Raw genomic sequence first — 13,887 nt, 5'->3', positions numbered from 1 at the left:
TGCTCAGATCACCTCTGCCAGCAGTATTTGTTGTTCTTTGCCTCTTAAAGTCCTTTCACAGCAACCCCAGTCAGTTCCAGCGAGCACAAGTTGACCCAAAATCTTTATGGGGCTCTTGTGGCACCATTTCCTTGACTTTTCTTGGAATAAAAGCAGAGCCTCCCTGGGTTTAGAAAGTGCTTTTCTGGTTAATGAGGACTGCACAGTTTTATTCCTAATTACGATAGTCCCTTTTACAGTGTCATGTTTCTAGAAGGGATTGGAAAGTTTGCATCCTTAAATGCCAAGCCAGCAAAACAGCTGTAGCATATATTAAAATCTGAGTAGTTATAATATTCTATTTAATTCTTTAAGACTAGTAGGGAGACTCCTACACGGACTGTCTGAAGATTCCCAGAGGGTGACACAGGAGGACATTCCAGTCCGATGTGTCTGAGCTGAGACTGAGTGGAGAAAGCTGAGTTTGGGGAACTTACATATTAGGGAGGCTGGGAGATGCCTCTTTCGGCTCTACCAGCTTGAGAAATCTATTCATCCTTCTCCTTTCTTAAAGAATAAAGTGATATTTCCCTGCTTTTATGTTAAGCATGAAGAATTTAAACCCAACCAGTTTAGAGGGCCTTGCTTACATCATATGTTCGGATTTTAGCCAATTTGTGTGGTGTTGATATGGACATTTCAAAGTATATTACCCAGCAACACTACTGTGCTGACTTTTGAGTCCTTTGGGGGAGGTTCTGCACATTTTAGCTTTTATCCCTCTAGTTGGTTCCTCTCTGTTTTATTTCACTCCAGTTACTTAACTTCACCCTTAAAACCAGGAGTTTGGCAACCACTTTTCTTTTTTTTTTTTCTTGGAAAGATGCGCCTTGAGCTAACATCTGTTGCCAATCTTCCTTTTTTTTTCGTTTCCCCAAAGCCCCTGTGCATAGTTATATATTCTAGTTGTAAGTCCTTCTAGTTCTTGTATGTGAGCTGCCACCACAGCATGGCTGCTGACAGATGGGTGGTGTGGTTCTGCAAACAGGAACCGATCCCAGGCCACCAAAGCCATGAGAGCGCCAAACTTTAACCTCTAGGCCATCAGGGCTGGCTTGGCAACAACTTTTCTCTTTTAGAAAATACGATGGGTAACGCCTGCCGTATCATCAATGGTGACAGAAGACAGAAGGTAATGATATTCGCTTCCCCTACCTCGGGCCCCCTTCCAAGCTAATTCAGGCAAGGCTTACTTCTAGGAATTGGCCAGCATGGTGGGACAGAATCCGACCTGATTCCCAGCATTGCCAGGTGTGTCATCTTTGAGTCTCAACTCCCACACCTGTAAAATAAGGTAAGAGAGCCAATCCCTTGGGTCTCTCTGAGAATCATGAGACAATACTTAGAGAGCACTGAGCTGGGAGCACAAAACAGAGCTTGCTCTGTCATAGTTGCCTTTCTCTTTCCTCTAAGATGATCAGATGAAATACTTAAGAGCCCACTTAGGAAAGAAAATTTGCAGTAGAAACCTCAAAAATTGTTAGCCAGTGAACATGGTCTTCTTGGTAAGGAACTGGAGAAAATTGAAGAGGTTTCTTTTTTATTATTTATTTATTTATTTTAAAGATTGGCACCTGAGCTAACAACTGTTGCCAATCTATTTTTTTCTCTCTCTGCTTTTTCTCCCCCAATCCCCCCAGTACATAGTTGTATATTTTAGTTGTGTGTCCTTCTAGTTGTGGCACGTGGGATGCTGCCTCACCGTGGCCTGACGAGTGTTGCCGTGTCTGCGCCCAGGATCTGAACCAGCAAAACCCTGGGCCGCCGCAGCGAAACGCAGGAACCTAACCAGGCAGCCATGGTGCCGACCCAAGGAGAGATTTCTAAATATGAACCTTCTTTCATGTAATTAACCTTAGACCTTTCAGACAAGAGGCAGCCTACCTAAGGAATACGTAATCAAGTAGGAGATTAGCATTTGTCTACTTACCACCAGGGGACAATATCAGGCTATAATTACTGTGTAGATGCTCAATATGAAATGCTGGGCTGGGAGACATCAGACCCAAAAAGAGGTATACAACAGTTTCTTCCAAGAGCATCCGAAGAGGAGACATAGTGTAGGAGAAATAATATTGGTCTTTGACTCCAAGCCTTGTTACCTGTTAGTTAATTGAACATCTCTGAAGCCCAGTTTTGTTTGCTTTTTTATCTGTTAAAAAGGCAAGGGAATTTCTGATTTCCTCACAGGACGGTTCAGAGTAGAGCTTCTCAAACTTCAATATGTCTACAAAGCATCCTAGGATCTTGTAAAAATGCAGATTGCAGTTCAGTAGGTTTAGGGTAGAGCCTGGGATTTTGCATTTCTAGCAACTTCCAGGAGATGCCAGTGCTGCTAGTCATGAACCACAATTTGAGAAGCAAAAATGTAGAGGATTATATGAGATATTATACATATAAAAAGACTTGTAAACTCCTGGGTGCAACAGGTAGAAGGTAGCGCCATTAATAGCAGCAGTAGTCACATATTCTACTGAGTAATTTTCTCTAAATTTCTATTAGTGACTTCCATGTCTTTCTGTTCTATGTTGTTCTTTTCAGTGCTTCTAATAGTACCTATATGAAGAATTAACTTTTTAGTGTGGTTCAAGATGGGGCCTATGGGAATGCACAATGCCTGGCACAACATAGATATTGAAGGAAGAGAAGGAGAGTTAAAGGGAAGGAGGAAGGAAGGGAGAAAGTCTAGAGATGCATTGTGTTTGCAAGGTGGAGGTGGCTGTCTCCTCGTAGAGGCAGGGAGATGTGATAGGAAGAAGGGAGGCAGTGGGATGGCATTTTGCCTTGAGTTTTTAAGGATGGCAGGAAGTGAAGACAGATTAGTCAAAGGTGTTTATATTGAGGAGGGGAAAATCAAGGGTGAACAGATATGGCTTGATAACTTTCCAGAAACTACTTGTGATGCCTCATCTGTCTATATGGCTGTATCTACTCACAGGCCCCTGGAAGAGAGATGAAAACATGGAGAAATTCTTTTTGTCAAAATACATTACTCTTAGACCTGATCTAAGACCATGGATCTTATGTATAAGTGAACAGCATTTATTGAGCACTCACTGTGTGCAGAACGTGACGCCAGCTGCACTGCCCTTTTCCCTGGAACTCACTTCATGCTTGGGCTTTGGCACAGCCAAACTGGTACCAGGACCTGACACCAGGGTGCTTTGCCCGCTCCTCATTTTTGGCAAGCTGGCTTTACCTTTTCTGTTTTATAAAGACTTCACAGGTAATTCTGAGTTAACTTTCTATTAATATTCAGACTAACAGAAAAAAAGGCAAGCATCTAAAGTTAACCCTCCCTAGGAATTCTTTACTCAAATGACACCTCACAACACCACCCCAACTCAAAGTGCACCCCCATCTCACAGTCAATGCCTGGTCCTCACTCCTGCTCAGTCTCTCCATAGCAGTTATCACCATCTCAGACACTGAGGAGTTTTCCTACTTATTTTGTTATCAAATGTCTCCACCACTCAGACACAAGCTCACGTGGGACGGGGACTTCCGTCCGCTTCATCCCTTGCTGAATCCCAGCAAGTGGAATTGTGTCTGCACGTAGCAGTGTTCAGCAAGCCTTGGCTGAAGGAATAAAGAAATAGTGAGGATTTGTAATAGATAAACGCTTAGCCATATTTTCCTGAAGAACTTTAGAGAAGAGACCGTGAGAGTTCAAACTTGTCAAGAGCATCTCTGAATTTCTGGAAACCACATCTAATGTCTCATGATTTTTTTCCAAATAAATAGCTTTGTTTCCTACTAACAATGGCACCCAATATAGCACATCGGCCAAGATTTAATGAATGTTTATTGAAGAGTGAACATGAAAGGGACACCTTTTTTTCCTGAATCTTTCCAAAAGCAAGGCGCTCATGGAGCCATCCAGAGGGCTCCCTGGAGAACTGTCTACCTGAGAGCTTCCTGGAGTATACAAAGTCACTTCTGAGTCCCTAAGAGACCTCTTTCTCCTTGTCTTGGTGACTAGGGAGCCACAAAAACAGAACTGGGGAAGCCGGCTAATCTTTTTGCAGGTGGTCAAGGAAAAAGCCTTTGATGGATCCTAATCTATTTCCCACAAACCTCCTGGATCCAAGGGGGACCTACAGCATCTGCTGAGGTAGAGAAGTGTGGTAGGAAATGCCAGTCCCTAACTCGAGGTTCCCCAGGGCTGTGCCAGTTGATTCCCAATCAATCCCCAATTGAGAGTGTTCCCTCCTGTCCTATAGACCACCTATTTTGGGATGCCCTGGAGCTAGGGGCCTTCAGTTTGGGATCCACCGAGATTACCATGTTTAAACACTGCCTTGACCCTTCAAAGGTGGCACTGACAATATCTAACAGAGCAGAGTGTCATGGTGCCCTGACTGTAGAAGTGGCTTGGTGAGAGCTGAGCTCCAGCTTGTGAATCCTATTTTCAGTCTTCACGCAGTTTTAAGATTTAGCCCAATTTCCAGACCATCCCCTACCCAGGCTTGAAAATGGCTTCATTTCACACTTTGCGGCAGGAGGTAAGTGGGTTTCTATGTGAAAGTGATGGTGCCAAAGACATTTATGAACATTAAAAAATGTCTGAACATGGCTTCAAGCCACTCCACCTATTTCTCATCCCGCACCGAGCCTTGTGGAGCGTATGCAAGTTCAGAGCTCTCTTTGAAATCAGTGGCAGTTACGAGCTTGGAGCAACTCTGTGGGGCACTAAGCAATCTAATAAATGAGCCCCTTTGAAGACCGACCATTGTGCCTGGGCTCTTTTTGTACAGTCCGACACCGATTTCTCAGGGATGATCTGTGGTGCTGGGAGTGGTCCACCAACACACACCCTCTGGTTTTCAACTTTGGGCCTGAGAGAGGGAAGAGGGACAGGGAATTAAGTCCTCTTATCTCCTTGAAGAACTGGCCTAAACCTTTTGCTCTCCTTTTGATATCAACACCTGGGAAAAACCACCCCACGCCCACATACCTTGAGTTAAAACAGAACAGAAGCTGCCTTTCACCTGTGTATATTTACTGACCTGTGCAGCAACAAAAACAGCCACAATAACAATAAGAAAAACAAAGCAAAAACGAAACCAAAGCTATGATCTGCCAGGAGAGAAGTCAGACTTATTTGTATATTGGGTGTTTTACAGATTATTTGTTTAGTTGAAAGAAAAGAAGATAATCTGGGATATTTTTTATGTTTCTCCAATGACATTACAGGCCAAGTTGATATTCTGACACCAAGATGAAATTTCTTGAATATTCTTAAAAGGTAATTAAAGCTTTTGTTTTGACTTTTGACTAGATATTCCTAAATGGCTAGTATATGTATTTCAAATGCAGTCATGCTGTGGCTTAACGACACGGCTATGTTCTGAGAAACGTGTCATTAGGCAATTTTGTCATTATGTGAACATCCTAGAGTGAACTTACACAAACCTAGATGGCACAGCCTACTACACACCTAGGCTCTATGGTAGTAATCTTACAGGACCTCCATTGTCTATGTGGTCCGTTATTGACTGAAACATGGTTATGCAGCACATGACTGTAATCAAGTTTGATAAGAGAAATACGCTCAGGTTGCCTTTAAACATATTTAAGAAGACTGAATTATTTGGTCCAATTTTTCAAATACAAGTTGGAATGGCTATTTGGATGCCACCTCTTGCACTAGACACAGATTCAACTAATTTTTGCTGAGTGCCTTCTTTATTACTCACAACCACACTGTGAGATCCATCTTGTTAATCCTCTTAGCAGATAGAAGAACTGAGGCCGGAGAGTTCCAATGGCGAGCTGCTGGTCAGTGGCAGAGCGGGCTTCCAAAACCAGGCCCTTCACTCCTCACTCCTGCCCTCATCCTACCACAGGACTATTGCTGCTTCTCAAGCTACACGAATCCATCCCTTTCTGCAAATAAGTATATGTTGTTTATTTACGATGAGAAGTATTTGAGCAAACATGGAGTCAGGGCCAAGTCCCTGTAGGGGCCCTTCAAAAATGATTGTAAGAAAAGTAAATATCAGATGAAATGGACTTCAAAGAAACTTGCATTTTTGGATACAAATGTGACATAAGAAAGTTCCAAGTCCTTTTTATCATCTTTGAAACTTCCTAAAACAGGGACAAAAATAGACAGAATAGTCTTTATAGTTATTGATTGATTAATACTCCTTTAATTTACTTTCTTACATTCTGCCTCATCCCAAATGATGCTGAGTGGATATCGGATAACAAATAAGTGAAGTATGGGCCAAGAACAAAAGGAAAAAATAGTATTAAGTGGAGAACAGAGGTAAATTAGTACGTGCAAATGCATGCAGCCCTGAGGATGAAGGCAAAACACAAAAACAAAAGCCAAAAAGAGCAGCTGTAAGATAATAATAATAACCAACAACAATGATGGCTAATATGCGTTGAAGACTTACGATTTGCCAGGCACAGTGCTAAGCATTTTTGCATTGATTGTCTCATTTAATTCTCACTGCAGCCTTACGAAGTAGCTACGATTATTTTCATTATTTTACAAATGAGGAAATTAAGGCACAGAGAAGTTAAAAGGCTCAAGGTCAACCAGCTAACGGGTGATGGATGCTGGATTTGAACTAAAGCATTCTGGTTTCAAGACCGTGCTCTTGACCATCCCTAGGTTTACTCCAGGGAAACACGTTGTTGTTACTCATGAAAAGTCAATTGTTTCCTGGCATTCGAGTCTAAGGGAAACGGCTGTTTGTGCTCTCAGAGGTGGAACACGCATGGTTCAGAGGCCAGTGCCTTTCTCAATATCCTCCATGATGCTAACAATGCTGACAAGCCTATGGCTATTTCTCGTTGGGTCCTTCCATGGAAGCTGAGGCCCACTGCCAAGATGCAATTCAGTAAAAGTGAGTAAAAGTAAAAGGGGCCAAAACAATATGACTCAACTATTTAGTTTGTATGGTTTACCTTGATCTTGAGATGCCATTTCAAGTATCTGGAGAGATGGATGGACTTCATGTCCTTCAGGCAATCCTCCATAGAGCCTCCTTAGCTGTAAACATTCCTTGAGCACTGCTCTGCTGGAGGAAAAAGAAAAATAACAGCCATATAGAACGGAGGCCATAAATCTGGAGTGAAACTAATCTCAGTTGTGCCTTCAATGTTACTCGACAGTCCTATTACACGTGCGTCTCCCATTTCCCTCAGCTGCTATTCCAAACCTTTACCACTCTTCAAAGCTTTCAATCTTCTCTGGGATGACCTTGTTTCTACGTTAGGCACTAGCAGCTATCAAGAGTGGCTTCTTTCATTTTCCCACCTATTCACCCATAAGCCCACCTGCATCTGCATCCATTCTTTCCTGTCCTCATCTCTAGCAAAAGACAGTTTTCCTAGAAAAGGCAACTCTATCCACTGGCACAATGGTGCACTGGTGCAGTCCACCTTGCCTCCTTAGGAAATTTGCTTTATCAATAATGTCTTTTTCTTACCTTCAAAGCTCCATTGGTTATTCCCCTCAGCATAAAAATATGTTCATCCCTCTCATTTAAAAAACAAACGAAAACCCAAACCCATTTAGTGGCCTTTGTTTTTATAGCATCCTCATGCTTCTTTCTTTGATAGCTATTCTTTTATAAGCTGCAGTCTAGATTTCCTCTCTCTGATTCCACATCACCTGTTCACTCTTTGATCCATTCTAACCTGGCTCTACTCATATCACTGCATGGAGACTGCTCTGCTTCCCTTACTAGCCCTATGGAATAAGCACTTTTAGTTCTCATCTTACTGGACTTGTTCTGTTGACTATTCTCCCATTCTTGGCATTCTGGCTTTGCCTTCCATGACATCCCTCTCCCTCTCTCCTGGTTTACCTCTGCACTGGTGGCTCCTTTTCTGGTGCCTTGATTGGTTTCTATTTCTTTGCCCTCTCCTTAAATGTCAGCGTCTTCTTTTACCACTTTATTCACCTCTGGGGGAATCATGTCCCTACCAACGTTTTACATCTAAATCTCTATCCTGAGCTCTAGTCCCATATCACCAACTGTTTTCTAAATAGTTCCACCTGGATCTCCTACAAGCACTGCAAACTCAGTGGTCCACATTTGAACACGCTCATCTCTGCTTTCATGCTCATCCCTAGTTACTCCACAAAACCCACCCTTCCTTCTGTATTCTTGTATTCTTTTTTTTTTTATTGCTGAGGAAGATTCACCCTGAGCTAACATCCATTGCCAATCTTCCCCTTCCTGTATGTGAACTGCCATGACAGCAGGGACACTGACAGATGAGTGGTGTAGGTCCACACCCAGGAACTGAACCTGGGCTGCTGGAGTGGAGTGCGCCGAACTTAACCACTAGGCCACCAGGGCTAGCCCACCTGTATTCTTTATAGCAGTGAGTTTTAGACCCTTCCCCCAGTTTCCCAAGCCAACTATCTGGGCGCCTTTAACAATTTTCTCACACTTTTCAAACAATATATCCTATTTATTCTTCTCCTTGCATATCTCTCATATCTAATGGGGCCACCATTCTACTTGGTGATGTCCATCTACTCCCTTAACTACTGCAATACAATCTTTGACATTTGCCCAGCCTCCAGGAACTTCCATTTCCAGTCCTTCTTTCACAGTAGCACCAGAGTTCAAATACAAAAATATGATTATGTCACTCCCTTCCTTGCAATTGAGCATTGGCATCTCATGACTCACAGCATACAATTTAGAATCTTTTGTCTGCCTAGAAAACACCTATTCACATTTCTTCTTCCTCTGGGAAGTCTTCCAGGACAGATTTAAATACATTTTCTTAATCTGCCACTCAACTTTGTGGATCATCCAATTTAGTAAATCTCATTGTATTTGCTTGTTTTCAAGTCTGATTCTCCACTTGTTTAAACGCCTTGAGAGCAAGACCTTGCTTTTTCCACTTTGTATACAAGCATGGAGCATAGCAGTAGGCACTCAATAAACACTTAGTGAATTAAGGCAATGTATATGTTTTCGAAAAGTCTATGATTGCCATGAGTGGGAAAAAAATTGCCAGGGGGATCTCAAAGCACGCCCTGCCAAAATTGAATCAGGAATGCCTACTCGGTTCCACATATAGCTCTTGAGACAGACTTGAAGGTATCCTGATCACAGTTTATGCTATAATAAGAATGTGTTTTCCAAACCACTACTAGGACACGTTTACATATCTAAGAACTCTAATCATGGCTGTGATTGTGCTTAATGTCCTTGACCGACAGAGTCCAATTACTCCAATGAATTAGCTGAAGCAGGTGTTGGGGAGGGATTGGTGAAGTGTGTGCATAAACTCTGCTGAGACGCTTCTTCAAGGGGACAGGTTTCAGTACTTCTGACGACAGACCCCCTGGGCTCTCCTAGACCTTTCGGACATTCATCTGAGATCCGTCATACGCCGAGGTCAAGGATACACAGGCCCCTTTAAAGTGTCACAGCCGTCTCCACCTGCTCTTGCTGTGGAAGGGTGGGGAAGGCTTTGTGGAGTTTTGTTTTTCAATGCGATTTGTAACATTTCTTGTTTTATGAACTTTCCCTTTAATTACTCTCACCTGAACAAGAGACCAATATGCAAACAATTCTTCATAATAACTCTCTCTTCCTCTCATGAGGAATATATACACAGAAAATATTATATACTGAGCAATCAAAAGCTGTTCGGAATGACCAGAAAAGTAGAACTGCGGGATGATTTGTAGCTGCCTGTTGTTTTAAACCAGCCTTTTGGAGGCAGGTGACCGGCGTTGACACCCGTTTACAAGCTGGGTAACCTGAGGCAATTCCGTCTTCCTTTGCCTCTTGTTTGACTCTGAGGTTTGTTTTCCCGGGAAAAAGAACCTCTAATCTAATCTGGTTTTTTAGAGTCTTTTAGACTAATCCTTGTGGAGACACAACTCTCTTGTCATTTGTTACTTCAGTCAATATACAATTAACACACTATTAGAGGTTTACTGGCTGATATCTTCATTTTTGCCACATTCTTTCAACTTGATTTAAAGGCAGATAAAGCGAGACCTAGACCATGATTTATCCATGATTTATTTGACTTGACCTGGCCTAGAGCCTCATTAAAATTTGTGTTTTCATGGTCGGCCTGTATTTTAATCATGAAACTAATCCCTTCTCCTTTTTTAACCCTTGAAAGAAAATCAAATTATTCATTTGGAATCAAAAGAGCATCATTAAAAAAAAGGAGAGGGGAGTCATGGGCTGAAAGGCTGCGAGTAGCGGGGAAGAGAGGAAAACAGCAGATCGCCAATGGCTCCGAGTAAGAACTGTGCCTTACGGCAACTGGTGCTCATTGGTCAAGACTAAAAACACTTTTTAAAAGATTAAAAAGAAGCTCACACTTCTGGCTAATTAGTGCTATAAAGAATCAGCACTACACTGGCAAGGCGAAATAAGGTATGCCTTTTTTATCTGCTTTACAGGGTTGTTATAAGAATTAAATGTGGTAACATATATGAAAGCAGTTTGCCAATTATAAAGTTCTCCATAAATGTGTGGCATTACTGAACAGCCATTTCTTAGGGACTATCAACTTTTGGGTCACTAATTTCCATTGTGGCTATGTGGGCTTTCATCCAATGAGTTTTCAGGGAGCATTGGCCTTGATCAACATCACAGAATTCGCCCGCATAAGAATACCAAATATACCACCTGCAGAGTATTTTATTTGCTTTAAAGGCCAAGGATCTTTTTCTTATTTAAAAAAATGCAAAAGACTTTCTGTTTTTGAAACAATAAGTGGCACTGACATCTCTCAAGATTGAAAGCACTATTGTCTCATTTTAAGCACCCCCTTATTATTAGGCGAGGATGTTGTTGGCAGGAATGAATAATTAGGTGACTCTTTGTGGGCACATCTTATTCAGGTCCCAAGGGGAACGCACAATTGTAACATCTCCTTGGATTATTTCACAAACATATGGCACATGAAGCACCTGAGCCAGATGCACAAGCATATTATACTGGGTCTGTTTTAACTTAAAACTGTGAAATACATCAGATGGTGAAGTTATTTTGGTCGTGAACATCCATCATGGAAATAGTATAGAAGCATCTTTTCTTTATTGTCCATTTAACTTGGACTGGAAATAATCAAGAACAAAATAGCTTGGAAATCATCACTTGCAGTATAAGATTCCAGGTAGAGTTCAAGACCTAATGAAGAATATGGTCTTGATTTACATGGGCCTCAGACATCCCCACATAGTTTATTAATGCCTATCACCAATATTTGCTGCTGGCAGGTCTGGAATCTCAACTTTAAGATGGTTATTTTCAATTCTCTTTTCCTCATCTTGCGTTCACTCCTCTGGAGATGCAAATGGGTAATTTAATACGGACTTTTTTTTTAATAATGAGAGTATGTTCTCTACTGATTCAGTAGAGAGTATTTTGCGTTTTTTGGGCCTATTTTATTATTACAACTTTGGTTGTTTGTTTTACTAAAGAGTCATCATCTGGCATTGGTTTCTTGGAATGATAGTAATCTAAGCAGAAATGCCCATCTCATTTGACAGTGGGAACGCTACATTTCAGAATGAATGGGATAATTTTTTAATCTGGATTGCTTATGTTTCAGAATTAGAAGATATAGATGCCATTGAACTCCCAAGTGTACAGTGTTGTGCTTGGTCTGATAAGAAAATAAAGAATACACAGGCACGGACAACTATATTTTCCCTTTAATACATATGTGCAAATTCCATTAGCATTAATGAGTGCTCTGTATGTGTACTGAGGAAGATACGGACCAAGTCACAATGGAATCTATTACTTTATCCAGCTGGAAAAAAAAAAAAGACTTGCATCAATTCCTGAGCAAGAAAACTACCCAGGTTGAGAGTATGTAAACAGTATGGTGGCAGTGGCACCAGGGAAAATGTACTTACTTTTTATAGCTGGTATGGCATACAGCAGAGATTTTGGGGTTGAATTACTATGGCTGGCAGACGTTGAAGCTGACAATAGAGGTCCATAGAGTCTTGGATATTCTGCCTTTGTGTTGCATCAAAATAAGGAAACGAAATATTTATGAACTTAATTCTGCCTTTCAATTCCTCCCCCTTTGCAGTGGCAATTCTCTGCATGATGATATGTATATATGTGCAGTTCAGATGTGTTCCCAGCCAATGTGATATTCCATAAATGTGATGCACCTGTGTTTTCTTGGTCACCCTGCTGTCACTGGGGTGCCTTAAAGCGCTGTCTGCAAAATAAGTGAGTAGGAGGGGGGCTGGGAGTGTGGGGGAACGGGATAGGATCTCCCTTCTCTTCTTTTTTTCTAATTTCTTCTCCTTTAGAAAGCCTTGGAAGATAGATTTAATTTCAGGTTAAGATGTCAGGTTTATCCCAGTGCAGAGATGTTGACAAATCCCGACCTGGGGCCGCAGTGGCCCTGTATGCCCTCATATTCTACCTATCTCACTGGGATGTAGCCATACTTATAATACACACTTCTAATATTGCAGAACTGCTAAGGTCAGGGCATGTGGAGCCTCACAGTATCAGGCAAACAACCACACAAAACTGTGCAGCACCCCCTGTGCAGAGGCCCCCTTTGTAAAGCTGCTAACCCAACATCCTCGCTCCTGGACCAGTAGGGACACTGGTGTCTTGATGACCCTCCACCTAGCAAGCCCACACTCTGACGAGTCTGAGAAACGGACATTGAGCGTTGGGAGAAACCACAGTGACAGAATGGCTGGCAATGACTGGCAATGAAGGCAGACAATGAAACAGAAATACCGACTCTGTGCCCTTACCTTCATTTCTCCCCCTGAAGATTTAAACTTCTGACGGTAAAAGCAATAATGCGCTGACCTTCAAGGGCTGAGGTTCTGTTGCCACTGGTTGGTGAAAGAATCATTCCTCAGCAGCACTGGCATCACTGGCCCTAGCAGTGCTGGCCGCCGCGGCAGCGGCAACCACAAGAACTGGAGTTCAGTCATATTGGCATCAGATTCTGGAAAGGGGAGGGCAGGGAGAGAGGGAGTCTATTGGCCTAAAAAGCTGAAACATCTGCTGGAGTTATTAACAGCTTTTTGGCTGAGTTCAGCAGCAGGGCACCTTGTGGTTGATAGATTCTTCTCTCAGCGATTCAAAACAATGCAGTTAAAGCAAATTTCTCATGTTCAGAGCACAGCTTAATGAGGCATACAGTATTTTAAAAATAGTCACACTTAAAATGGTCAATAGTGGTGACTACAATCAGTGGTTACCTTCGGTCCTCCACTGCGTTGTTAACTTTGCCAGGGTGATTGCATGACATGGATTTTTCAAAAGACCTTGTAGTTCACAGTTAACTCACTTTGTAGGAATTTACATTATGTATGAAGTTTATGCAGATTACCCTACGGTGCAAATATTGGCGAACTAGATCAAAACCACTTAGATGCCTTGAGGCTCTCCTTTCCCCAAAGAGTGCATTAAACCATTTTAGGTGCAGAAGTCCAATTCCGGGAAAGGTTCTGAGGGGCCTAATTTTCGAGATAAAGCAAAACTGAACATGTGGCGACAGCCTGGGCTGGAAAGAGCACCGGGTTGGAAGTTGGGAGCAGAGGGTTCTAGCCCGAGTCCTTGTACTAACTGGCTGTGTGAGTCCTTGGGGGTCACTTAATGTTCTGCCTCAGTTTCTTCCTGAATAAAATGCTGGGGCCTATTAAGGGGTATGTCTCCAAATGTTTCCATCCAACTTGGCATCCTGGGAACTATGGAGTTCAAATCCAATTTTAAAGTGTTCCTCTTATGAAATCCATGAATTGTAAGCTGAGACTGCTCACCAATGCCTTTTTGCATTTGTGCATGGCAGTGTACATGGTATTTGGGTGGGGGCATCAGACAGATAAAACATAAAGTTAAA

The 13,887-nt window shown here is 42.2% G+C and overlaps 1 long non-coding RNA gene across 2 annotated transcripts in view; it reads right to left on the bottom strand.

Moving 5' to 3' along the window:
- Positions 1-12,997, bottom strand: part of LOC139078517 (uncharacterized) — a 32,644-nt gene extending 19,647 nt beyond the window's left edge. The window contains exons 1-3 of one of the 2 annotated variants that reach the window (XR_011531514.1): positions 12,791-12,964; positions 11,918-12,023; positions 6,964-7,076 (exon numbers count right to left, since the gene is read on the bottom strand). This is a non-coding gene — a long non-coding RNA (uncharacterized lncRNA). Of the gene's footprint in view, positions 1-6,963; positions 7,077-11,692; positions 11,812-11,917; positions 12,024-12,790 lie in introns of those variants that run through there. The other variant, XR_011531513.1, reaches the window with a different exon arrangement.
- Between the last annotated feature and the right edge of the window lie 890 nt (positions 12,998-13,887).

Source organism: Equus przewalskii, chromosome 22, assembly GCF_037783145.1.
Source record: "Equus przewalskii isolate Varuska chromosome 22, EquPr2, whole genome shotgun sequence".
NCBI classification, from domain to species: domain Eukaryota; kingdom Metazoa; phylum Chordata; class Mammalia; order Perissodactyla; family Equidae; genus Equus; species Equus przewalskii.
This window is presented reverse-complemented; position numbering and strand designations above follow the sequence as displayed.